The sequence below is a fragment of the Mirounga leonina genome, unplaced genomic scaffold (genome assembly GCF_011800145.1).
Source record: "Mirounga leonina isolate KUSES-001 unplaced genomic scaffold, KU_Mleo_1.0 Mir_93, whole genome shotgun sequence".
Taxonomy (NCBI): domain Eukaryota; kingdom Metazoa; phylum Chordata; class Mammalia; order Carnivora; family Phocidae; genus Mirounga; species Mirounga leonina.
This window is the reverse complement of record NW_023270854.1, coordinates 2792928-2820287: the sequence shown is the minus strand read 5'-3', so window position 1 is coordinate 2820287 and position 27360 is coordinate 2792928. Positions and strand designations below refer to the sequence as shown.

General features: G+C 50.1%; 1 protein-coding gene across 4 annotated transcripts in view; it reads right to left on the bottom strand.

The window, feature by feature from the left end:
• Positions 1–27360, bottom strand: part of ZNF516 (zinc finger protein 516) — a 101299-nt gene that overhangs the window by 36822 nt on the left and 37117 nt on the right. The window lies entirely within an intron of this gene.

Sequence of the window (27360 nt, the reverse complement as noted above, 5' to 3'; positions counted from 1 at the left end):
AGAGAGACCCAGGAATAAACGGGGTCTCCCTTTCTTGGGCACACAGAGAGACCCAGGAATAAACGGGGTCTCCCTTTCTTGGGCACACAGACACAAAGCACACCTGTGAGCGCGCAGACAGCAGACAGCACCTCCTCCCGGTCCGACCTCGCACCTGCCTGGTGCGGGCTCAGGTGTGTAAGCCGGAGCGGGGCTCTCCTGGCTTCACCAGACCCACCTGTCGGAACCCTGGTGCTCTCATTTACAAGCGAGGAGGACAGGTTAGTAAACTCTGAGTTGACCCCTCTATCGAACAGGTTAAAGCCTGCGCTGCCAAGTCGAGAATAAATCGCACCCGAGCGCAAGACCACCACGCCCACACAGAGCGGCCCCGTGAACGCCGGGCACCCGCGAGCAGGAAGTGCCATCCCAGAGAGCGCTACAGCTCCCCTGCATCCCATGGCCTTTTTACAGCAAAACAAAACGCAGACTCAGAAAATAAAACCAAGGCACAGTTGGACCAATTACTCTAGGGGAACACTCCTGTAAGCACACGCAGGTCGGGCTGCGCGAGCAGCCTCCCTCTGGTCCCACACCAACGCCCGTCCTGGGACGCGCCCACCAGCCGCCAGGGACAACCGAGAACAGCAACGGCGGCTTCCAAGAGCTGACACGCTCGAAGTCCCACGGCGGGAAGCGTACACGTTCATGACCACAAGGAGGAAAGGGGAGGCACACTGCTCTCAGGATGTGCCCAGTGCGACCCCATAAACCAGGGGAACACGACGGCGGGGTGGGGGCACACGGGAAACGCAAGGGGCGCCTTGCAAAACGGGTAAGTGCACACGTGTTCATGGTGAGTATTTTCTGTTCTCTCATTCACAGAAAACAGGCTCCACAAAGCCGTCCCTGCCTTTCCAGTGAGGAACCGCCTCCGTGCAGAAACGCTCCTGTGCAAGTTTAGGGCCAACACTTAGACGTTTACCTCCTTAACACTTCGAAGCAAGGTCAGCCTAAACTCCGGGCCTCAAGGGGCACCCGGCTGGATCAGTCAGTGAGCGTGCGACTCTCAAACTTGGGGTCGTGAGTTCAAGCCCCACGTCGGGCCTGGAGCCTACGTACAGAAATGTACAAAACTCTGGGCCCGAAGACCCTGAACAGAGCTCGGCTAAGCAGAGGCCTCACCTCCCACTCACCGGCCGAAGCCCAACCCAGAGAGAGTTCAACACATCCTGATCCTGGCGCGTCAGCACATGAAAGAGAGCTGTATGATACGAAGCTGACAGAAGTTACCATTTCAGACACATATCCAGCCAGTGACCGGAAATAACCTGCACACACACACTCCCAACACAAGCAAACACAGACACGGAGCCAGAAGACGGGAGCCAAGAGGACAGGCTCTGGGAGAATTAACACCGTCCTTACCGTGTTCGCTCCCTGCAGGAGTACCTACTGTAAATCCACGAAAACCCTATTTTTGTAAGATCAGGGATCCCAAGAAGAACCCTTGGATGACCAACGTTCCACTGTGAGATTCAATTAATGACAAAGATTTCATCACCAAAATTAATAAAACCCTGAGGTCTTCACCTTGTGCCCAAAAGATTGCAGGAAATCCTACCACCCACATGACATTTCTGCCAAATGAAATTTTAAAGAAAAAAATGAAGACTTTGAAGTAAACCGTAAAAATTGATTTTGAAAAACAAAAACCAAAAAGCAGGCACTTGAATCTCACCTCAGGAGAGATTACTGTGCTGGTACAAACAGCGCCATGCACACTCCAGCATTAATTAAGGGGTGGGACGACGGGACTCTGCTCCCCGCGGGCCTGAGACACCTGCCGGTGTCTGTGCGGGGTGCAGGAGCCAGCCTCCCGCTGCTCCAGGGAGCTGGGCAGGAGACCCTTCCCCTCCGGCGGACCCACGGCGGGTCTGGTGTGAGCCCCGCGTCCTCTGGTCAGAGGCCCCGCCCGGGTCTGCAGGGGCGGCATGGGGCTGGCACTGTGGACAGGCCGGCGGGGCGCGTGGGTCCCCGGGGCCGGCCCCCTGCCTGTCCCAGAAGGGCCACAGCGGTAACTGGACAGAGCCTCCCGCTCTCGGGTCTCAGATCCAGGCATCCATTCTCCTGCGTCCAGGGTTTCAAGAGCAGTTTTAGGACTGGGGACAGTGGCTTCTTGCTTTCTGCAGGGAGACAATTCTGGAACGTTCCGGGGGCCACCCCAGAAGGCCCAGCTCGTGCCAGGCCGTCTCAGCCCACCCAACAATTCTGTGAAGCCCTGCACGACGTATGCTCCTGCCTGAGATACAGACAGCAATTCTCGTTGCCTGAACCCCAACGGGTAAAACTGCCTTGCTTTGCAAGAGAGGAAAAGCCCGATGCCTCTGAAAACTTCAGCTTGTTCTGAAAGAACAGAAACTCTTCTGCATTTCACCACTGGAATCAGTGAAATGGGTGCTGGGTGCTGTGTGAGTCAGGACGGGGAGGGAGGAGGGATGCTCCACTTGGGGCTCCCGGGCAGGCCCGCTCATCCGCCAACGTTCATCAGGCAGCGACCCCGCACGACTCACACCCACGCGGCAAGACGTCGCCCAGGGGTTGCAGGGCCGGCCCACTGGGTCCTGCCCCGTGCCAACCCCCACGCCAACCCCCGCCCACCTGCCCAGGCGCGCTCCTGGCCCTCTGGGCACATCAGCCAGAGGAGTGTGCGTGGCTAGGAACACACACTTTCAGGCGTCGAGACAAAAGAAGATCAGCCAGAATCCTGTAACAGGCTCGCCTCTGTGACGTGCTGTGTTCTTGAGACAGCTGAGAAGCACGCTGAATCCCGTGGGTCAGACCATCCAGTAAACTTTCTCCCGGGGTGGAAACGCCCTGTCATCTTGCTGGTCTGCACCGCAGTCTCCGGGGCTAAGCACCCACACGGGGGACAGAGAGGCCCTGGATGTGACACGTGTCATCCTGGGTAAACACACATGCTCGGCCACCTTCCTAATGCCCCCGAGATAAACATCCACCAGCACGCCAACTACGGACGGCACTGCCCTTCCTCCTGATTCTAGAGGAGTATCGTCCAAAATACAAGTATTAACAGACTTCCCCCAGCACCCCAGATTTCACACAAGAACACTTCCAAACAATGCAGCAGGCAGGGCCTTGCTTTAATTAAGTACATGTTAACCAAAGAGTAATTCTAAGCTCGAGCTCTTCACTGGGATCACGGATATCAGAGTTGACGTACAAGACCATGTTCCAGAACACTGGAAAACCACAGGAAGAGGAAGGAGATGAAGCAAATCACAGAACCATTATCACAGGCTGTTGATCCACAGAAAGGACAGAATAGGAGAAGCAAGGTGTTGGTAACTCTAATCAATCTACAAAATGGAAAAACCAGAAGCACCAAATACAAGTTCTCAGACCGTACCTTACTCTGGTCTCAGGAGCCCAAAAACCCAGTCCTGCACTTCGTTTTTCATCCGTCGAATGAGGAGTCTGCTCTGAGCTCTAGGCCATCTGTCAGGTGCATGAGGGGTGCCACTGTGTACCTCCTGCAATATCCGGGTGTCCCTGCCCTCGGGCAAAGTGCAGAACAGCACCTGCCCCATCCTTCCCGCATAAAACGCTTAAGAAAATATCTTAGCTATCACTTCCGATTATCAGACACTGAGAGAAGGAAACTGGCATAGCACACAGACCAGCTTAGCCTCAAAATAACCTTGAAATGAAAACGTCTGAACCCGAGGGCATCAAACCCAAGAGTTTCTGAGAGGACAGAATGCGCCAGCAGCCGGAAGGCCACCACACAGAGCGGTAAACAGGGGCACGGAAGCAGCCAGATGTCACCAAGTAATTATCCTTGGAAGAAGCAACTCCAATGACTGGTCCCCGAGTGGGCCCATTCCTGGGGGCAGGTGCAGTGACAGAGGGACAAGGGCATCCTTGTGTCTCAACCCCTTCATGCAATTCGGGGTGACCACAGAGGCCTGGGCTGCATCCGGTTCACGGGTGTTCCTAAGAACTCTGGGCCTCTTTCCCAGTCTTCTGCGTCGTGGTGAAAAGCCCCAGCTGAGTCCAACATCTCCCTTATCTGCACGCAGCCCCGTCTCTGGGCTCCTGCCAGCGACACAATGGTCAAGCGGGGGTCAGGCACGCCCACGGCCCCAACATGCCCCACTCCGCAGGGGCCCAGGGAGGACTGCTCCCTCCTCTGACTGGATCTGGGAAGACGAGCGCGTCCAAACCCAGGTCCTCCGAGAAGGACTGAGGAAGTGCCATGCTGTAGAAATAGGGCCAAAGATTCAGATGCACGAGATTTCCTCCTGTGGAGGGCTCCCTTCTGCCCTCTCCCATCACCTCAAATCAAAAAGTTGTTTCTCAAGTCCTTTAAATAGAATTTAGTAACTAAATCTTGCTATTACGTGACTTCAAAATTCCATATACGTATGTGCACATAGAACATAAGGTACATAAAACATAATCGTGCATTTACATGTGTGTGTGTGTGTGTGTTTGTGTGAGTGTGAGGTGGACACTCTGTGGATCAATACAGGCACACTCCTCACTTCTGGTCAAGAGCTCCTTAACAGTATGCACTGGACCTCATTCGCCTTTGATTCTCTGCAGTGCCAAGGCCAATGTGGGGTCACTGGATGAACTGATTGACCTATCGATCGATCAATAGGCAGATCCTAAGACCGGAGTAAGAAAAAAACCCATGTTTCTATACAATCACAAGCGTACCAGTGAGCTAAACTCAGGATTGTGTGGACAAGATAGAGGGCAAGTTTCTAAAAAAATAAACTGCAGGATGACTGGGATTTCTAACTGCCTCGATTTTTTATCCTTTTTATCCTATTATTTCCTAACAATTTTTGAGGCATTCCCGAGTTACTTATCCTTTCATGTGACTCAGGTTTGATTTTATGCTCTCAAGTACTCCACCCGCCCACGTCCCCACCCTGGCGCCCCCAGAAACCGATTTTATGCTAAGACAGAAAATGTTTCCCTAATCTAACCCACTTCCGGCATGAGTTAAGTATGACTGGATAGAACTAAAACTGAAACGGGCCTTTGAAGAATGACATAAGCACACAATTTAGTGAGCAAGTCAAAGTCTTCACGAAACTCCAGAACAAAAACGCTCCAACACAATTTTGAGTCAGCCAGGAACCAGGAAGATCAGCCTATTTTTAAGTTTTCATTATGTGGTTTCTCAAATTGACACAATATTTAAGTTAACAGAACTACCAAGTCACTTAAAGGATTTCATATTAACTTCTACTCCTAAAAAATGAAACATTGAAACAGGAAGGTTTGTTTGAGAAACTCCCGATGCCATCAAAACCGTATTACCTTTTGCCCTTACTCTGAACAAATTCACTTTAAAATTATTTCTCACAGGGTTTAAAGACTTGTGTGTACATATACACACATATTGTTAAATATTTAAATTAAATAAGCTAGATCATTCCTCATTGTTTGGCTTCTGGCATTACTAATTGATGGCTTACAATTCTGCTGTGTAAAATCCTATTTATTCTGAAACAAGTCATTGTGCTTCTTCCTGGAGAAGCCTACTAGCATGTACTTAAGTGGGATTTCACTGAAAAATAATCTAATTTGAAATTGGCATACTAGTGGTGATTTTCCTCACTTGGGGAATTTTTTTGGACGTTTAAGTAAGGTTTCACAAGTTGGCTGATGGCAGGACAAATGCTCTCGCACCCTATCTACTGGCAGACGGCAGCATGCGTGTGGCGATCAGCCTCCGTGACGTGGCGACTCTCAGAAGGGCTCAGGGCTTGCGCCGCAGCCGACTGCCCAAACTGATGGAGTCCTGTCAATCAGAACTTTCTTTTTAGGGTCCCTCAGATTCGTTTCCTATGAAAAGGACTACCTACTTCATAGCACTGAAGCTTTTTTAAGGACTCTGGAATTAGGACTTTTAAGGAATTCTTGCTAAATTGCCTTAGAATAATTAAGTGAAAGGTAAAATGAGTTCGTAAATTCCACTTTTGTTCTTAAATTACAGTGTTAATTTTTTTTTCAACGACATGTCATGAGAAGGATGCTGTAAACCACATGTACTCTTCACGTTCCCAGTAAACATTCCGTATTAAACCCACAGTGAATCTGGCCCTTGATCCATTTTTCAAATGAAATGACATGTACATACACATATATGTACACACACAAATAATCACGATCATCCTCACATGCCACACACACACACACACAGGCTCACACCCACGCTCTGAAATGCTTCACCGAGGCGGACCGACTTTGTGACCGACTAGGAACACACAACCTCGAGCTAGCTAAGTGGACCTCTGACACAGCAGAACTGATCAAGAAACGTGAAGTCAGGAGTCTGAGGCGCAAGGACACAGGCCAAGTCACCCCTGTGCTCACCGCCTCCCTGATGACAGCCAACTAGCTAGCGTCTCTCAACATCAGCGCCCCGAGGGCTAAGAGCGGCTTCCGGAACCAGGACTGTCCGCGGCAAGGAAGGCAGAGTTCGCCGTGGAGGGACCGCAGAGAGGGATCCGCCGACGTCACAGGGAGACGGGCAGGGCCTGCGTCCTCAGCGGCACAGACCCATGCGATCCGGGCGGCGGCTCCTGCAGGGGCCGCTCCTGGGGTTTCAGACCCAGAGGAAGGCTTCCGTGGTAGGAGTCGGCGCTGGTCGGGAAAAGTCGCTACAAAAGGAACAGACCCTGCTGGACCCTTGGAGCCAATGGATCTCCACATGCCCAGGAAAGAATGCTTTGGTGGGCTTACTGGAAAGTGTATTTCTCTCATTTCAGAGAAACTGGATGAAAGAGCCACAGGAACGTGCGTTCTCTGTCCTAAAGACCAAGTTCATTTCAGAGTCTCTGACTCAGCTCAGACTCTCCTGGCTCGGCTTCCATGCCCAAAGTGAAACCTGAAGCCTTGAACAAACGCACTTCTAGGAAAGCCAGCGTCCATCCAGCCGAAAAAGGTATGGTTTTAAGTAGTCGCTTCAGTTCCAACCACCAACCAGGTCAGTTTGCAAATGAGTCAATAATATACTGGTAGCAACCTTCTTCAATAACTGGAAATTAAATTCACTGATTTATACGAACAGAATAAACTGTTTCCCCCGCTACAGCCTATCACACTAAATGAGGGATTATTTTGAATAAAAGGTCACCTTCTAGCAGTGCACACTGAATTGCTACATCTTACTGAAAGGGAAGGAAAGACTACGGAAAAAGACAAATGCTAACTCAGAAGTGAAAGGCACTCTGCAGGAAGACATTTTATGGAAGTACTAAAAACGTCACAGTTGGAAACCACATTTGAGCCGTGCTGGAGGCGGCCGGTTCCGCAGGAATAACGTGTTCTCGTGCATCACACGTTAGAAAAGAGCCACGCCACTCCTCTGTTTAGGCAAAGCTGGTGAAGCTGCCCAGATCCACGGTCATGTCTCCACGCGTCCATCCTTGGGCACGGCCATCGCGGAGCAGTGCTCTTACTTTAGGTCAGGAGCCATAAACCTACCTCTCCATGACCACGGACAAGATCCGTAAGCTATCCAAACGTACTGTTTGCAGATTTCTGGTTTTTAGTCAAGTATTTAATCCTGTTTCAAATCCTAGAACGTAATCCAAGCCCAAATGCCAGATTAGAACACTGCAATTTAGATTCTTCTGTAGACCTCAAGAAACCGAAACCAAGAGTTCCCAAAACGTACCATTCAGACTGGGTCACCTGAAACATCCAAACATCTGAACAGTAAATGGAAGGCCATCTTTAATAAGTCATAACCACACACCTGAACCTCTACTGAAATTGAGACAAAGGTTTAAAGTCTCATATGAAACCTAACTTTATTGCTGGCAAAAAAAAAAAAAAACTTGGAAAAAAACCATTTCCCTCCTTTTCTTAAATACTGCCTCCCTCCTAGGTTGACTCCAGACAGATAGATAGATCAAACTTCATTTCTCCACTCTCCCTCTTCCAGATTAAAGGGGGAGAGGGGTGGGCTTTAATCTCAATTACAGCTGCCCTGAATAAGCACACAAAGAAAAAAAGGAAATCTCTAGCCGTTCTCATGCTCAGCAAACACAGCCCGAAAGGCCTCCATAAATAACTCGGAGAATACAGGGTCAGGACGGTCTGTGATACAGAGAAATAAACAGATTTTCACAACGCTCCTCAGCTTGCAACCATTTGATGGAACTTGGCAACCGCTCTGTGCGAGGCGCCTTTGGACTCGGAATGCGTCCGCACTCCGGTTCAAGTACTGTGTGGTTCGTCTGGTCCCTGTTCCCGACTCTAAAGATCAGGCTCTCCCTCGTCCCCCAAGGGCACCCATCCAGGGCCACGGTTTTAGCCTGAAACCTTTTACTCTACGCTTCCAGCCCTTTCAACATATTAACCCATGAAAATGTGGAGACCAGAGTCATAAGGACGACTCCAGGAACCTCAAGAAACTTTTAAAATCTGAAAACTCTTCTGTCTTCACAAAATGTGAAAACACTCATGACTTTTTGTCTTTCCCAAGCATATCTGTGAGCAAAATGCATCAATTTCTCCGGACGTGCTTTGTCGAAATAGTTAGCATGATCTGACAACAATTTCATTATCTTCAGCTATCACCTTAAATAATCTGCATTCTATTACCTCAAGATTTATCTCTGTTATTTCTTTGCTGCTTGCAAGCCAAGAAGTAATAAAACTTGAAAGGATTTTTTCTCCCTTTTTTGATGTAATTCATTATATTAACTTGGTAGCCTTCAATTAGAGAGAATACTGCATTAAACATTTTATTAATCCTAAAAAAAAAATTCACAGTCCCTTTTATGATTACTGACATCACTGATTTTCTGCAGAAGTGTCAGAAATTCCTTGGTCAGAATTTACAAAGCTCAACATCTGAGGAGGAATGATATATAAATATACAAAAGACAAAGGGTGATCACCTATTAAACGTGAAATCCTACAGTTTTGCTAGTTATAGAGATGTAAATCAGCATGGGGCACCTGGGTGGCTCAGTCGTTAAGCATCTGCCTTCGGCTCAGGTCATGATCCCAGTGTCCTGGGATCGAACCCCGCATCAGGCTCCCTGCTCCACGGGAAGCCTGCTTCTCCCTCTCCCACTCCCCCTGCTTGTGTTCCCTCTCTTGCTGGGTCTCTCTCTGTCAAATAAATAAAATATTTTTTAAAAAGATGTAAATCAGCCTAGCAATTAAATATGACTGTGAATTCTTAAAACCAAACTATAAACAGTTTCTTGGGAAAATAAATGTTCAGTAAAGTATTTTCTCAATGCTTTTGGGAGGGTTGTCCCCAATATTTCACCACTGGGCATGACATCTTTCACTAACAGTAACACCCGATCATGGATTAAAATAAACTAAGATATGAAAAGAAAAACAGAAAAAAGATGATGTTTCCTGATTCACCCTACACATGGAAAAAAAAATCAAGATGGAAACAAAAATCTTTCAGCAAAAGCTTCATTTGAAATGTAATTAATCTCTACTTTCCCCTTGGAAACCTATAGTACAGTGCTGAGCAAGAAGAAAATGAACAATCACTTGACAATATATAAAAAATTTAGCTGTGAAGCCAAAATTGAACAAATAATGGTAGGCCCAGTTTGCCAGCACCTGAGGGCAGAAATGCCTTCCTCCTAGAGACAAACACAGAGATGCACGCCGTATGCACCTGAGTACGGCAGAGGGAGGTGGGAACCCGGGGGACCCCGCCTGCCCAGCTCCTGATGACGCGCATCTCACACAGCCTCACGAAAAAAGCCCATCCTCTGGGAGAAGTCGCCACTAGGTCACAGCCGTCCTGCCCCGTGAACCTCGCTCTCTGATCACCAGAGATCCATCAGTGACGTCTCGGCTTTCTGAGACCCCGGGGAGTCCAGTGCCCAGAGCTGCACGTTGGGCTATACACAGGGGCTCATAACGCAGAAGTTCTACAAAGGTTTGTAAAACCACCATTCTCCAGACACATGCAGGTGTGAGTGTAACACACGGCACGCGATATACGAACGTGCTGAATGTACGTGAAGAACACAGACTACGGATGTGCCTAGAAAGGAACAGCTAGACCAAAACATCAAGCCCAATCATCTCTGAGTAGCGGGATCCCTTTCTTCTTCCTTATCTGCATCTTCCACAATGATTAAATTATACATAATGCCCATGGGAACATGCACAATAAAAATACTAATCATCTCATAAACGATGACCTGTTCACCTCCGTTCCTTACCAGAATGCCAGGGCATCGTGCTGGGTGCAAGGCCCGGGGCACCAGGGAGCTGTTGGTGAAGGTCAACCCAGCCAGGGGCCCAGGGACGTGGCACAGCTCCAGGGGCTGCTACGGTCTCGTTCGGTATCTGTTCAGACCCGGCATGTCCTCAGCCTCCCCTTCTTAGCGGTCACTCTCCCTGCTCCCACTTGCTGACACCTGGGTGGGCTGGAGCTGAAGCGAGCCTGCTGGGGATGCGTGTTCCCGGCGGCACCCCACAGCGGCCACGGCGCTCCCGCCGGAGCCTCCCGCCTCGGCCCACCCCCTGCTGCATAAGCCACACACCTGAGTTCCAGAAAGGTGGCCTGCTGAGCCGCGAACGGCGGGAAAGTGCCAGACACTGGAGGAAGCGCAAGCCGCCAAGTCAGGGTCACGCGCAGTTCTCAGCTGAAGTGAGGACACGCTCTTGGGGGGACTCAATGGGGGGCGGGGCACAAGGCTCGTGTCACATCACGAGCGGAGAACCCTGGATACCTGCAACCATATTCTGACCTGACGGATGATCGAAGAACTGGCCACAAAGTCAGTTCCTGAGCCTGTAAAGTCTGCGCCTCCCGAGCCTTACGCACCTTAGAATGTTCATGTGGTTACACCCCCTGAATGCGCTATGTTCTTTCCTAAAAAAGCATTTACAAGCTAGTTATTCAAAAATAAAAATGCGTTTTCTTAATCAGAAGATTTTACACCTTGCAGTTAGGTTCCCAGACTCGTCCGCAGATGGGTCCCTGCGCCACAGAAGTGCCACAGGGTAACTGCGTGTCCACAGACGGCAATCTTTCGGAAAACACTAAGAAGGGCCAGCACATAGGTTTGTTCTACAAGTTGCGCGTGCTGGTGACTCCCAAAGGAGACAAACCGAAGAGAACAAAGAGGCAAGATTCTGTGAGCAATCCGTCGCCGACCAGAGCTGGCCACGGACAGCTTCTGACAGTTCCCCGTCCCCTTCCCGGACATACGCGCATCAGCTCCACTCTCCTCCCGTGCGCCACCCACAATCTGGGCCGACTACGGACTCAGAAATGTGTAAGAAGGGAGGGTGATTCAGAAGCAGTTAGGAAAGGGGGGCCTGGGCAGCTCAGTCGGATGAGCGTCTGGCTCTTGGTTTGGGCTCTGGGCATGGTCTCAGGGTGGTGAGATCAGCCAGCGTCAGGCTCTGCGCTTGGCGAAGAGTCTGCTTGAGATTCTCTCCCCTCCTCCCTCTCCCTCCCCCTCGGCCCCTCCCCCAACCACGCATGTGCTCTCTCTTTAAAATAAATAAATAAAATCTTTAAAGAAAAAAAAGCTCAGGAAAGGGAGCCGCAGTCATAGCCTGAAGTGACATCAGGTCATCATCAGCCCTGAAAGACAGAGGAGGGGCCACAGAAAAACGCCAGCAGGACAGCTCTGGTCCAGCCGCTGGGCTCCTGGCCACCCCATGCAGACAGCCCGTCCCCCCGTCCAAGCAGGAAATCAGGGGCACCCGTGGGCGATGGAGACAAAGCTGGCCTGTCCTCGGTCAGGGCTTCGGGGTGTACGAAGCAGGGCACGTGTCCCCAGGCACTGTCCTGGGCTGGCAGGCTCCAGTCTGAGCCCCTGGTAAACCTCGGCCCCGGGAAGAACCTGCCCGACGGCTCGAGAGCTGGCCTGAAGGACGCGCTGGGCACTCCGGGCCCACACTCTGAGCTGCTGGGGTGTTCACAGCCCCCAGCCAGACGGAGCAGGACGGAGAGGCGAGCAACATCCTCACACGGGCCCGCCAAGACTTCCCAAACGTACTTTCTCATGGGCACAGAAAGGACCACTAGAAGCTGCATGAGGTACTGTTCATATTTGGGCAACACTTCACATTTCTTTGATTTTACTCACCGTCAACAAGCACAGAAGTACAGAACATGTATTTTAAAAGAACAAAGGATTTTTCCATAGGGAAGAAATTTCCATAGATCTTAGTTACACAAGGGTCTGGCACCCAAGTCACCAGGGGCTTTTCTGTGTCATGCGTGGATCAAATTATAGAACTCTGGCCATTTTAAGGCCTTTCTAATCATGAAAGTTGATTAATACAGCAGGCTATCGATGATTATTAGTGTCACTTTAAGTAAGGCTAAGACTACATGAGCAATTTAAAGTAAATCCCAGCAAAATTCAGCCAAGTTATTGTTGATGCTAATAAAGCCGAATCAGTCTTTGGTGGCATTGCTTAAACTCAGTGAGACTAACTCAGTGAGTCAGCTGGAGATGCGCAGCGGACGCCCGGAAGGAGGCTCAGGCAGTGCTGCCCCTGGTGGGACGGAGGGACGGAGGGACGGAGACAGCTCTGTCCCCGCCGCGCCAAGGGCTGTCTTCCACCTGCGGGGCTGTGTCCCCGCAACTCCCCGGCTCGGCTCAAGGGGCCCGGACTGTCCGTCCACCCCTTCGACTGTGGGGAACACACAGAAGCAGGGCCCAACCTGAGAATACGAGACTGGGCAGCCGCTTTTCCTGGAAACCCAGGATTCAGACATGTCAGTCACCGCAATGGTTAAAGCACGCATGATCTCGAATTAAAGTAACAAATTGGGGGGCCATTCTAAGGCTGCAGGAGCATGGGCCTCCAGGCGTCCGGGAGGCGCAGGACCGGGACACCCAGCAGACAGGCGGATAGGTGGAGGGCACGGCCAGGGGCCCAGAAGGATGAATGGGACGACCTCCAGGGACGCAGAGAGGAGACATGTTCCCAGCTCTGCCAAGGAAGGCACGAGCCACAAGGTTTCAGGCGCAGCAATAAAGGCAAGAAAGAAATCTCAACCTGTGTTACGGGACAAGTGACGAACCGGAAGAGATAAGAAAAACAAATGATAGCGATTCTCCTCTGCATGGATCTTCTTTAAAAAGCAAACATAATTCATCTGTAATTGGTTTGTGGAGTTTTAGCTACTGAAAAACAAGATGTCCTTTCAAAATCCTACTGACTTCTACAACTCTAAATATTTCATCATCTGGCTGCCTGGGGCCTGCACGGAAAGCCTGTGCCCGCCGTTAAGCACAGGAAGACTGTCCAGGGACTACTCGGGCCGGCAGGCTCCCATCCCGACGGCAAGCAGCACCGACGGGACGCGATCGATCACAACACGACCCCCACGACAGCATTTCCCTGCGGCCTTTCTAAGGGAGGAGCTGCCTACGAGTCCCCAGAAGGAAAACGACTAACTGCAGGCTTTTTAATAAGCTCGAAAGAGAAAAATCGCCCAGACCAACCGCCGGGGACAGAAATACAGCACGAGGCCCTTGCTGCGCACACGTCCCCGCTAGCCCGTCCTCGGTGCGCACCGGCAGGACCTGGCCTCAGATGCCCTGTGAGCAACAGGACCAGACAAGACACATGCCGGCAGGCAATAAGGCTCACCTCCGAAAGGCGTTCAGGGGAAGGGAGGACCTGCGTCCGACTCACAAAGGCCTTATCTCAAAGGAACACCAGGTTCCAAAACCTTCTATGTCAATGACAGACCCATCTCTTTAAAATAAACTTAAGGGGGCGCCTGGGTGGCTCAGGTCATGATCCTGGAGCCCCGGGATCGAGTCCCGCATCGGGCTCCCTGCTCGGCGGGGGGTCTGCTTCTCCCTCTGACCCTCCTCCCTCTCATGCTCTCTGTCTCTCATTCTCTCTCTCTCAAATAAATAAAATCTTAAAAATAAATAAATAAATAAATAAATAAAATAAAATAAACTTAAGATCTCTTTGCATATCCCATGAGGCTGGAGGCACGGGAGGAGCCCACAGTTTCTGCAACGTTGTCCTCTGTGCTGTGGAATCCACAGCTAATGTCAGTCATTCTTCACAGCTCAACAAGGGACAAGGAATCCCCAAGGGAATGGTGAATTGCCACGGATTTTTTTTTTTCCACACATATTTACTTAGTATTTGTTAAAACCAAAACTAAATAAGGATAGAAAACCTAAATAAGGATAGACCATACACAGACAAAATCAATTTAGAACCAGCGGAAATATGTCCACTAAATGAACCACACCACACGGATTTCCTCATACGACTCTGGGGGCAAGAGAGTCGACCCTGAACCACTCACTCACTATTACTCGAGAAAATCACAGCCTAGAGATCATGGACCACTGTGATCACAAAGCATCCCTCTATGTCTCAAGCACGATCTGAATAAAGGATTCTCGGGTCTCTTTTTATTTTGAATTAATGTGAGAGGCCCATACACGTGACCTCAGCTTCGGTGTTTAGGGCTCGGGTCTTTTAAGAACAGTGTAACCCTCACTGGGTTCGCCAAGACCCCCCAGAGCCAGGGAGAGCCTGCAGCCCCCACACCACCCCAGGGATCCTGACATTGCCCACCAACAGTGTCAACTCGAGGGATGCCAGGGGGCCCTGGCACCGAAACTTCACCTACAAAATTCCAAACAGGATAAAACTTTCCAGGCTGATGACAGACATCCGTGTCAGAGAGGCGGTCTGTGGAGCTGTCCCTCAGGGCATCGGACCCTGGGAGGAAACTCCACCCCTCGGCGCCCCTTCCCAGCACATGCTATGCTCAAATACAGCAAACCATTCTGATTCGAGAAACGACACAACTGTGTTTGTCAGAAACTGCTGTTACTTTTTTAATCAAGCCGGAAGACTAAGGTTAATTTTTATTTGCTCCTGAATCCCATTTTCTGCAAGCACTGTTCTGACCCTCAAGAGCGCTAATACATGTGCTTAAATCATCAAGTGTAAACTGCTGAAAGACGGCAAACTCCACTGCGGGGTCCTCTCCTTCTCCTCCTCAGCTAATTATTCCTGGAACACTCACTGGTGTGAGGCAACCAGCATCCCTGTCTAGTAGTAAACAAACAGAGAGCTGCTAAACAGGCTTGAACCAGCCAACCAGTAGGCTGCGAAACGAGACTAGACATCTCCTGCATGCATGAAAATAGCATCCTGCCCAAAGAGATTTATCACAGAGACACTCTCCAGAAGAAACACAGGGCATCCAGGTAACCCGAATTTCAGATACACGACAAGTAATTTTTAGCACAAGGATGTCTCAAATACTACACGGGACACACAGAGACTAAAAAAGTACCATTCATGGCTTATCTTAAATCCAAATTTAACAGGTGTCCTCTATTTTTACTTACTGAATCTGGCAACTCTGACTTGTTCTTATCTGAAACACATTATCTGAATGAATTACTTCAAAAGAAGCACAATGTGAGTGAGACACACGGTCCAAAATGTGTAAATGCTCATGGAAACATCAATGTACAAAGAGAAAAATTATTTTTCATTCATACGCAGTGTCATTAACTCACTGACAAGAGTGACTCTAGTCACAGGCAACAGAGGAGAAGCCATTAATGACTGCAGTGGGATGGGGCCTCCAGGATCCTCTGTGGCTCTCCAGGTCCCATGCATGCAAGCAAGGGTCCACCTGCAGGACCCAGCCATGCCCCTTCATCTTCCTTGGGCAAGCTGCACAGATAGCCATCCCTGAGCCCTGCTTGAGGCCCTGCTGCGGCTGGGAGGGCTCTGGAGCAGAGCTTGGCTGCAAAGGGGAAGGTCAGGCTGGTCAGGACTGCCCAGGAGCCAAAGAGAGACCAGGTACAGCTCAAGGATGCACAGGGCACGTCCCCGTCCTCCCCTCCTGGAAACCTCTTCCCTGCCTTCCCTCCCCGCCTGAACACTGCAACGGAATGAGCACTGACCCAGGACTCACATGTTAGCTTCAACACGATTATCAGCACAATCTTGAGAAAGTCTAAACCTCAGATACCCTATCTATATTTTAAGACTAACACCTACACCTGCTGGGTTTACCAAGCCTTTAAATGTTTGGGTGAAGAAGCTGACCCATGAACGTCTCTATATGGTAAGGTTGCTATTTCAGATCAGTAGAAAAAAGACTGATGACTGGATATATTATGTTGGAAAAACTGGATAGCAATATGTGAAAAAATTAAAAACGCCTCACAGGATCCACCAAATGGTCCATGTGGATTCATGCAATGTGGAGTAATAAGCACATGGAATAAAGCAAACTCACTCTATTCAATGAAAATATTTTAACAGTAGGGCAGGGAATGTCTAAGTCATGTGTAAAAACCATAAAGGAAAAAATGAACAGTTCTGACATTTTAGAACTTGTATAATAGAAGACTTCATACAGTCAAACAGAAAGCGAGAAGAAAATAAAGCGAACAACAAAAGATTCATTCCCACGATGTACCGAGTTCTTGTTAATTAATAAGAAAAGAACAAATGCCACATTATAAAAATGGACAAAGTGCATGAACAGGTAAATCACACAAGAAATGCAAATGGCCAGCAAACATGAAAACATGCTCACTCTCACAGAAGCCAGAAAGATGGAAAATAAAGCAATAAAAAAATAAGTAACATTTTTCTTCTTTCAGGAAGGCAAGTGTGTAGAAAATTTATAATCCCTGGCATTATTGAAGGTGTGTGACAATGGCCACGCTCACGAACTGCTGGTGGACATGGGGATGACTACAGTCTACCTGGTAGCATCTACTGAAATGTAACATGTGCAAACCCCCCTGCAAACCAGCAATTTCACTTAAAGAAATCCGCCTTGAAAAACTCCTTAGCGTTCTCAATGATCCACGTTACCAGCAGCTTTACTGCAACATTATTGGTAAAGAAGCAACTTGAACGCCCATCAACAGGCAGATAAAATATGATCATATTCCCCTTTTAGGCGGTTCGAGAGTGAAGCAGGTACCTTTATCGACATGAAGGGTTTCCAAGACATTATATGGAAAAAGCAAGTTTCAGAACAGAACAAAGAGGATAGTCTAATTAGGTATCCAAATAAGAAAAATGTACGTATGTGTGCATATATCCTAACATATGTAAACACATTTAAAAGGACCAAAGAGGACAAAGTCAAAGTCTCTCTGGCAGGTGAGGGTGAGCAATCAAGGAAGATGGTTTCTCTTTCATGCACTTTCAGACAAGGTGGATTATTTGCAATCAGCATGTGTCCATGAGAGACCCGTCAATTTTCGAAAGATGGAACAGAATTCTAAAATGAGCAGCATGGCCCTAGCATGGTCTGGCCCAGGCCATGTCCTTGCTCCTCCAACTCCCACCGCTGTGCCCGTGAGGGATGCGGGGCCAGGGAGGCAGCCTGGGGAGAAGGGAGAGCCTGGGGAGTGTGGGCTGAGCAGTGCTAAGGCAAGGAAACCAGGTCCAGGGGCCCTAACCCTGCCCTGGAAGACCCTCCTCCCCCCGCAAGGGCACCAGAAGGAGCGGAGATGTGACAAGTTCACACTGCAGCCAGGGCAGAGGGGTGGGCTTTCCCAGGAGGCAGCTCACCAGGCGCTCCATTTGGGTGTTTCTATGGCCAATGGCCACCATCTGGGATTCTGTCCCTGGCCTTGGGACAGAAAAAAGAAGGCAAGCACAGCTGTCCTCCGAGATCAGACCTACAGCCCCAGGGTCCACTGCTCCCCAACATCGTGACTTACCTGTGGGCTAGGTATTCGGTGTTATATGATGCCCTATCTCCACACTGCCCTTCACCCTTCTGACTGAAAGAGGAGGGAAGGGAGGGGCAGAGGGGCTGAACGGGAAGGGGGAGACCACGACCAGTGGCCAGCTGTGTGGGTGGGTGGGTGGGAGTGGACCAGTGGGTGACAGGAAGTCACCACCAGCGCCTCATCTCCACCCAGATGTGCTCTGCTCCTCACAGCTGTGGCATAGCTCTGAAAACGCCTGCAAACATCCACAGCAACCCCCTCATGGGATCTTAAAATTCAAAGGAAAAGATCTTTCACTCAAGATGGGGGCGGGGGAGAAAAAGAGAGGAAGAGAGAAAAGGAAGGAAGGAAGGAGAGGGGGAGGAGGGGGAGAGGGAAAGAGAAAAGAATGAAAGAAAAAAAGAAAGGAAGGAAGGAAGAAAGAAAGGGAAAGGAGAGGAGAGGAGAGGAGAGGAGAGGAGAGGAGAGGAGAGGATAGAAGAGAAAAGAAAAATTAATTCTGACCTAGAATAGAAAAGAAATGTTCAGAACAGGGCCTATTTAGAAGACGTGAGTGGTCTGCCAAGTGCTGTCCAGCTCGCAAGGCAGTTCTGCAAAAGCAATTTTATCCTATTCATAACTAACTTGCAAGCATGATGCCCTTTTGTAACTGGGTTTCAAAACAATATCAAGAATTTGTTTCTAAGTGGTGTGTAGGCTTATCACCATGGAAACTGCAGATACTCTGCATACAACCTGTCCAGAATCTTCATGTTCAGAGTTTCCAAAAATCTCCTGTCAGAACTTTGTAATTCCTTTAGCACCTATTCAGGAACTTTGCAAGTCATCCTTAGGTGACACATTGAACTGCTTCTTGAGGCTCTCACGGATACTTCACCACCAATAAAGGAGGGTTACGGTAAAACAGCTTTTAAGGGTTTATGCCTTGTTTTCCACCTCTCGGACCCCTCCTACCGTACTTCGTCATTTTTGAAAACACAGTACCTGATATCTCCTTCAAATGGAAATGTTCAATCCACCCCACTTCTATCAATTTCTAGTCTAATACCGAAACCATCTGTGTAAGTCCTATGCCATGAACTGTGCAATCATTAATGTTCTAAAAACCAGCAACATTATAAATGAGTCTTGTATCAAAGGAACTATGGTAACTAGAAGTGAAAACTGGAAATGATCATTTCAATATCACAAACAACATTCTCCAGGTGCCCAATCCAATTAACGAACTATTCCCATGGTGCTCGTGCCCTGGAATCCATCACTGGATGCTCATGCGCAGAACAGCCTGATCCTGTGACCCGGGAGGAAGCTGACGCCCTTCGGCAGGTGTCAGAGCTAGATTCGGGCACACGCCAGATGCTCTGTAAGATGGCCAACTCCCCAGAGGGTACCACTCAGTGATCATTTTAGATGGAAGATCTCAATAGCCAGTGAGGTCCCTGAATGACAAGGATGATCACAGTACATTTGGAACCGGTTAATCACGGTGCTGAAAGTAATTATTCTGCGATCAGAAGAAAGAATAGGAGTAAGACTCAGATCTGACACACTTTTACAAGAAGGTATTTGGCAGCTTGCAGTCAGCCCAAATGTCTTACTAATCTGTGAAAATACTTGTCTCAAATCAACATCTGCCTTGGTAAATAAAACAGGAGGCGAGGCAGCCTGCAAATGGACAGGACTGCCCTCGCCTCCCGCAGAGTCAGGTAAGACTCCACGAAGGAAACCGTGACCTTCTGACCTTCATCTGGAGAAGACCACGCCTCACTTTTTAATTCTAGTAAAATACAGACCTAAAACTGCAATCTGTCTGAACACGCAAAGGCTTATGCAAACTGGGTATGCAAATCCTGACCCTATCAGCAGCCTACGAAGGTTTCACCAAGAACTGGCCTCAGATTAGGCCCAGCACACAGGATATTAAGAAACATCAAAAGCAAAGAAAAACTAAACTTATAAGTGAAACATTACGAATCTGTGCCAGAGATGGGCACACAACAAAAACACTTACAAATGAAGACTAAATGCTTGAAGAAAGACAGGCTAAACTCACTGAGTAGTTCGGTGTGTTCACCACACACAGGCCGCAGAGGAGAAGGCCGACCGAGCAGTGGCCGCGGGGCGGGGAGAACGCAGGCCCCGCAGGGAGGGCCGCCGCGGGCCGTCCTTTTCCTGGGCATTCCTGACAACCATGGCTCCGTGGTGGAACCGTGGGGGAACAGGAGGTCCATGCCTGTCCCGGGCCACACGGGTGAGCGGTGTTTTGACCAGGCGTCACCTGCATGCACAGGATGGCCCGGGAGGGGCTGGGTCGAGGGCGCTGTGCCCACCACCTGCGCTGAGTGGTAACTGCTGGGGACACGAAGGCAGGGAGGCAGGAACCACGTGGTGACCTCGGTCCCTGCTTTCCGAGACGCGGGCCAGGAGCTGCGCCAGGTCCGGGGGAGCCCACGAGTTGCATGTCCTTGGGTGCTGGGAACCGGGCAGGCCAGCCCGCTTCTGCTCCCCCTGCACAGAAGCGACACTCAGGATGCTGGCCACCAGCCTGGGACGGGAGGGCCGGAGTCCTGAGCAAGGCAACATCCCAAGTCCCGGTCCCAAGTCTGACGCTGGCCAGAAAGGCCGCAGAAGCAGCCAACTCCTGCCATGCCAAGAGGCCATAGCGCTGGGCCGTGTGCACACGGTTCAAAACCTCGAGGCACAGAATATCCGCTCTCACCCGAGCCTTCACTGTCAGTCCAGGCTGCTACCACAGGTCACGGGCATCTAGAAGCCGGTGAGCACACGTTCCAGAAAATCTCCCCCACGGAGACAGTTCTCAGTGTGGCTCACTGCAAACCAAGGTGCACCTGCTCCTCTGTGCACAGCTGGAGTCGTGCGGGCCGCGGGGCTGGCGGGCTGGGCAAGGAGACCCTGCCCTCGACGAGATCACAACAGGGACAGGCGCGGGTGGTAAGGACGACGTTGGCACAAGACGAGCAGCACGGGACAGCAACGGGGCAGAAGTTCCCAGGACGGAGCAGGCGTGACACGCGGAGGCTCTGGGGCGACCCAGCAGGGAGGACGGCACTGGCCAGGGGGCAGGGAGGGGTTTCCAGGATCCAAGGCACGCTCAGGCCACACACAGGGCGGGTGGGGGTGCAGTGAAGGTGCAACCGGGGACTGTGGTCCGAGAACGCCTGCCTAAGGAGCTGCATGCTTCCACTCGCCACCTGGCAGGACCTGTGCTTCCAACAAACACCTGGTGACGGTGTGAAGAAGTGGGCGCGGCGACAGGTGCCCACATGACCGGTGGCTGCAGAGGATATACACTCGGCAGGGATGGGATGCAGAGGGGAGCAGGGATGCCCGGCACGTGTCCAGGACGGCCCCGAGACAGGCGACATCTTCAGGGTGACGTCACACCAGCAGGTGCTGCCCCCCACCCACCGGGTGAAGCCCTCCTCCAGAGCTGACCAGGAACTACCCCACCGCAACCAGCAAACGCTGATTGTCCAGAACCAAATTCAGAGCAGCCTGCTCTGCAGACGCTCTCAGACAGGGCACGATCCACGCCTTCCCGTGGACCTCCGCAACTCACAGACCAGGGCGGAAGAAGCCAAAATGACTTCTATCCCCTGTCGACGCATAAAATCCATAAAAAGGAGCCCTCTGAACAAGGTCAAGTCTGAACTAGAGAAGACCAAGAGCCCATCTTCATGACAAAATGGCAAAGGCGACGCTGAAACCCCAGGACGGAGCCAGAAACCATGGGCAGCATCATCCCTCCGGCAGAGCGAGAAACCCTCCATGTAGCAGGGCAAGGACTGAAACAATAGAATTTAGGATGTGAAGCGATGGCAGAAAAGGTCGAAAAGCGGTTACACATCAAGTGAGACTCTCTACAGGGACAGCGCGTTCACTGTTTATCAGAATGCGGGAACACGGTTGACTTTGCGGGTACAGGACGCCCCCCGAGTGTTCGCCCTGAGCAGGCTCCTGTGTGACAGATGCTCGGCCTCCGCAGAACGCGGCTGGGCAGCCTCCGCCCACCCTCCCTCGGAGCCAGCCTCCGTGCAGACCGGGGATCCAGGCCCCGCACGGGGCCCAGGCCATCCTGTGCCTCGGGTGATAGAACAGCACAGGGACACCTTCCTAGGCTGGAAACCGGGCGCTGAGGCCCCCGGCTCGGGTCTAAGTCTAGGCCCAACACGGGAGGAGGGCCACAGGATGCCGACCCCATGCCAGGCACCAGAGGAGGGCGGCAGTGACAGCCCGTGAGCGGGGGCATCGCGGCCCCACGCTGCCGCTGGGGGACTGGACCCTCGCGGAGATCAAGGGCGGGCAGCACGCTGCGCCTCAGTGCACACGGTGACCTGCTACCTGGCCTCTGCCAACCGTGCTGCCCCCCCCTTCACACACCACACCGCTTCCGGCAAACTAAGAGTACTTGCTGGTACCCCAGTCCCTGCCCGCATAAAATGGGGACAGACAACACCTCCTGCTCCCTCCCGGCTCTAAAATCCTGTGATCCTATCTTGTGTCAGAAAGTAGGAGAGCGAGAGATCGAATCAAGTGTCTGGATGATGCTAGCAAACCCAAATGTCTGCGCGGTGTTTGCTGTGCGGCGTGGGGTGCGTATAACCCGTACGCGTCTCTCAGTGAAAGGAAGAAAACCCCAGAGTCTAATCTCCAGAGTCTGAGCCTTTCATGCGATAATAAATTCATTCTGGGAGGGCAGGGAATGGGCATCCCGCTCTAGCAAACATCAGCCTGCGTGCCATGCAGAGATACCAATGTTTGAAGAATCAAAATACAAGAAAACATACTTAAAAGACGCTCTTCTCATTGTAATTCAGTTGTCCTCCGATAATTCAGAAAGCGTAGCAGGGTGCCCGGGTGCCCCGGGAAGAGTCACCCCACAGGTGTTATGTGTTACCTGCGCAGACGCACGGCGGGTTCTGGTTGCTAAGACGCAGGCTAAAACCGTAGGGCGTCCGGCTTTCGACTGCCAAGTACATCTGAACAGCTTTCTTAAAGACCTTCACTGCGTTTTCATACTAAGTAAGACATTAACAGGAGGGTTTCCAACTCTGAGATTCCTCAGTATTCAGAAATGCCTCCACTCCCGTGGCGCTGATCTGCTGGGCATTCTAGGGCTCTCTCCCGGAACCTGGAAAAGACCTGCTCTTCCATGATCTCCGGCTCTAAGGTGACGGGAATTATCTGGCACTGGTGGAAACAGGGCCTGGCACCGGCCACACGCCGGAGAGCATCTTGCGCGTACGGCCTGGCACCTAACACCAACGTCGGGGCGTGCCCCGGGGCCCCTCCTGAGCGGACATCAGTCTGTGTGTGGACGTTTATTAGATATTGCTGGCAGTGACCTCCAGTTGCCAGAGCGACAGAGAAACTGGACAAAGCAAGCCTGAGCGAACTGCCCGCTGACTCAAAACTGGTCCTGGGGTTTCCCGTTATCAGTTCCACAGGCTCATCTGTGACAGAGGGCGCCCGACCACCCCGGCCCCCCCTCAGAAGGACCACCTGCTGTAGCTCCGTCCAGCAAGGCTTTGGTGCTTGGGTGGAACTGTCCCCAAATGTGCGGGCTCTGCTTCCCGGGCAAACCACATCCTGTCACCTCCCATCTGCACTTGGGGCTCCAGTGCCCCCCCCGCGCTCTCCCTGCCCTTATCCACACCCCTCTGATGCGCTGGCTCATGCTCAGCCTCTGGCTGGGGCCAATGCTGCAGGCCCTCCTGCCGCTCCTTCTGTGTGGCCACCAGAAACACGGGGGCTGCAGCATCTCGAGCACATCTGGCCAGAAGCACAATGAGGACGCAGCGCTCTGGATGCACCCCTTCGGACCCACAGCGAAGCAAACTCTAAGAGGAGTGATAATAAAAGCCTCCTGTCTCAGCAGGCCCAGCCTGGGACAGATGCCCCTCCCCAGCACAGCCATGTTCCACATCGATCTCTGTTAGCTAGGTTCGCCCGAAATCCTGTTGCAATGGGCGGACGTCTGGGAACATGTTCTTCCCGAGCCGCCCAAATGACTGTCCATGCTCTAAGAAGCAGAAAGGAGAAGGGCTGCTGGAGCTTTGCACCAGCTGCCCCACCACGGTGGGCACTCCTCACCCGCCCTGGCACCGCCGCTGACCGCCGCTCTGTCTCAAGGCGCATGCTCAGCTACCATTTCTTGGCGAAGAGATGGGGGCCCTTCCTTCAACTAGGATGGAAACAAGATGAGCCGCGATGTACGAGGCTGTGGCCAAGCAGGGAAAACGGACACTTTCTCAAGGAAATCCGTTTCTTCCTTCAATTGCCTTTCCCTTCCAATGATACTGTTCAGTTCTGGAAACTCTCTCCTTAATTCTCCAAACTGCATGTAATATCGTGCCACTTGTTCTGAGAACCTGTTCCTCTGTCCCGTAGAGCAGTCTAACATCTTTGTGGGTCAGAAACAAGTATTTGCAATTTCACAGGACTTCAACTAAAGCTTGTGGCTTTACTATCATTTAAGTTGCACTGAATATGCAAAGATGTACTGAGAGGCAGGCTCAATAGAACACGGATTTAATGTGATGGCAGCCTTGAGAATAACAAGAAGGAGTCAAAACCTAGGTAGTCACGTAAGTCTTTGCAGAAACGATATGCAGGTAAATGGTGGGAATGGGGTCTTTGGCATTTTGCCTGAGGGCAGGTGGACACACCTCTCATGGCCTGAGAAAAGGCAGGCCACCCAAAGGTGCTTCTCACAATCACACAGTTGGGAACTGACCTCTTCAAGACATGCTCACCAGGGGTCCCTCATTCCTAAATTGCCTACAAGCTTTCTGAGCAGAATCCTGCTTCAGCTTATTGTGAAATAACACTCCCTTGTCCTCGTGATGACCTGGAAGCACCCTGACTCTGCTTTGTGCTTGGAAATGCTCGTTTTTGTAAACTTGAATTACATGCCCCTTCAATGCTCCTCTCTTCCCTGATTAAAAGGTTTCATTTCTTCGTGAGCTCCAAAGTGTATTTTCTCTATCAGGGCCATGTCACCTTCTCGGTGGAGGGCTGAAATCTAGCTCAGGAACGTATTTTATATTTGACTGACTTTTATTCACAAGGTTGCTCTTCTCCCATTTTTGGTAAGACCCAGTTTTCCATGGAAATAAAGGGAATGTAACAGAGCTTTCTAAACAGAGCTTTCTAAACAAATGTAACAGAGCTTTTTTTCATGGAAAAAAAATGTTTCTTTTAATTAATCTGATAATGCAAAGTTTCTCTAGAGCCAAAAGCAGCATTCAAATCCATTCCTAGACGTCAAAAAATCTTGGGGTAAAATTATGGCACAATGGGGACTTGCTAAGCAAGGTCACAAAGATAGAATTCTACTGTCAACCCTGCTTCCACCAGAAGCCAGATTCATTCTTACGGGACCTACTGTGGTGCTTTGTTCTGAATCTCCACCTATTTCCTTTAACAATTTTAGCCAGCCATCCCATCAGAGTTCTGTAAGAATTTTAAGTTGCCTATATGTGTAAAGACGTAATTCATCTTTTAGTAATAGTAAAGGCACGCTGCAGATAGAAACAGAGGATTCAAAATACTCATTTGCTTTTCCAAAGTCCTTAGCCAAACCCTGCAAATGGGAGTGCCTTTGAGTATTACATGTATATAATGCACATCTCACTCCTAAAAGAACATCTCTGAAGCAGTGGTTTATTGCCCACCCTAGACCATTAAAGGCCTGCTGAGCTTGGGAAGTCTGTAGTTTTAGAAGGAAAGATTCTGCCCTACAGAGTCACAAAAGTGTTCTTCAACACTTTATGCCACCGTCATGACAAATTTCCTTTTCCGGTCTCTCAATGAGCTACAGTATTCTGTTAATTCTACTGTCAACTTGTTGAACTCAACTAGGATACGTGAACTTGTTACAGAAAAATGTGATGTATTAAGTTTCTCAAAAAAACATCACATATAGAAAATACATATAATTTCATTAGGAGGTAAATGATAATCTCAAATTTAATGAATTTGAGATGAAAAAAAGTAAATTCCAATGTACAGTGAAAAACATTTTTCTTTCCAACATTTTCAAAGTACTATTGAATTAGATTATTATCATTTGACCACCATCACCAGATGAGGGAAAGGCTCAAGAGCTTTCCCAAATGTTAAAAATACTTATCTTCAAAAAAAAGAAAAAAGATTAGTTCTATCCTAACATTTTATCCAATGAGCTCCAAAAACAGTATTATTGGAATATCATCAGTAAAATCTCTAATTATCAAAACTTTTGAAAGAGAAAAACCAAGAATTAATCTTCAAAAATGCCAACCAAAGGTCGCAGTTGGGTTCGCCAGGTTTTACGACGATAAACTGTTGCAGGAATCTTGAGCTCAGAGAAGGAGCAGCGTATTTTCAGAGAGTAGCGTGCTCCCCTGCTCCTTCCCACAGGTTAATGAGTAAGAAATGAAATGGGAAACAACAAGGGTCAGTGCGTAATGTGTCACTGCTCATCTATCTATATGGACCCTTACAAGGTGTATGCGCAGGGTCAACATAGGCTTCTCTACAGGATTAGAGAAACAACTTTCTTCCACACTTTTACTGACTCAATATCATTTGTTTCAAAGAACTGGCTAAACCCCTCATAAAGAAAAAAGGACACAGATCTGTGTTTTGTTTTGGAGGGCTGCACTATGGTTGTTTTCCTTACTACAGATTATAAATAGCCCTGCTGAAGCTCTTGGGTTTCTACACCCCTACACCCCTGGCCTTTCAGGTAAAAGCAACATCCACGAACCAGTTTCCAGGGAGAAGAGAAAAACGGTCCTCGTGATGCAGAGAATGTTACAAGTTCCGTCACTGGAACATCACCTTCTACTAAAAAGAATTACCCAAAACAAAAAATAATGAATAAAATATCAAAATGCTTAAGACTTATAAAAAGTAGGAAAATGACGAAAACAAAGTTAGTCAAGCATCTTTAAATATTTACATAGCTGCTATTCGGAGAGTCATCTGTTCCAATGAGCCGTCTCTAAACCCACAGGGTATTTGAATCCGAGGAGATTAATTATAACCGCACACCGACTGGAAGTTACTCTTCTACTCAGCTGTCTGGTTCAAAGGAGGTGAGCAGAGGCAAGTGCGTGTGCATGCGTTTGCCGCCTGGGGACGAAGCAGGCTCTGGGCCTGTGGAGAAAGAGAAGGGCACGCCTCGGAGGTGTCCCATCACCTGTCCTTTGCTCAGAAATGACTGATGCCCCAGAGAAACTGTGAATTCAACAGGCCAAAGGTGTTAATTAATGCAAACACATCCGGGCAAATTAGCAAGAAAGGAGCCTGAAGCAGAGCTGACAGGCACCTGTGTCCGCACCCACCAGCCTGAGCTCTAAGTATACACTGGCTACCTAATACCTGGGGGTGGGGCCACCTGGGTGCAAGGCTACCTGGGCCAGGAATACCCAGGCAAGAGCTATCCAGGCACAGGGTCACCTGGATGCAGGGTCTACCTGGGTCTGGGACGGCCTGGGTCTGGAAACCAGGCCCCTAGGGCGCAGGGCTGAGCCGTGACTCCCTGGCCCTGGACCTCCTGGGCTAAGGCCTACCGGGCCAGTGGGCCACCTGAGCCTGGACCATC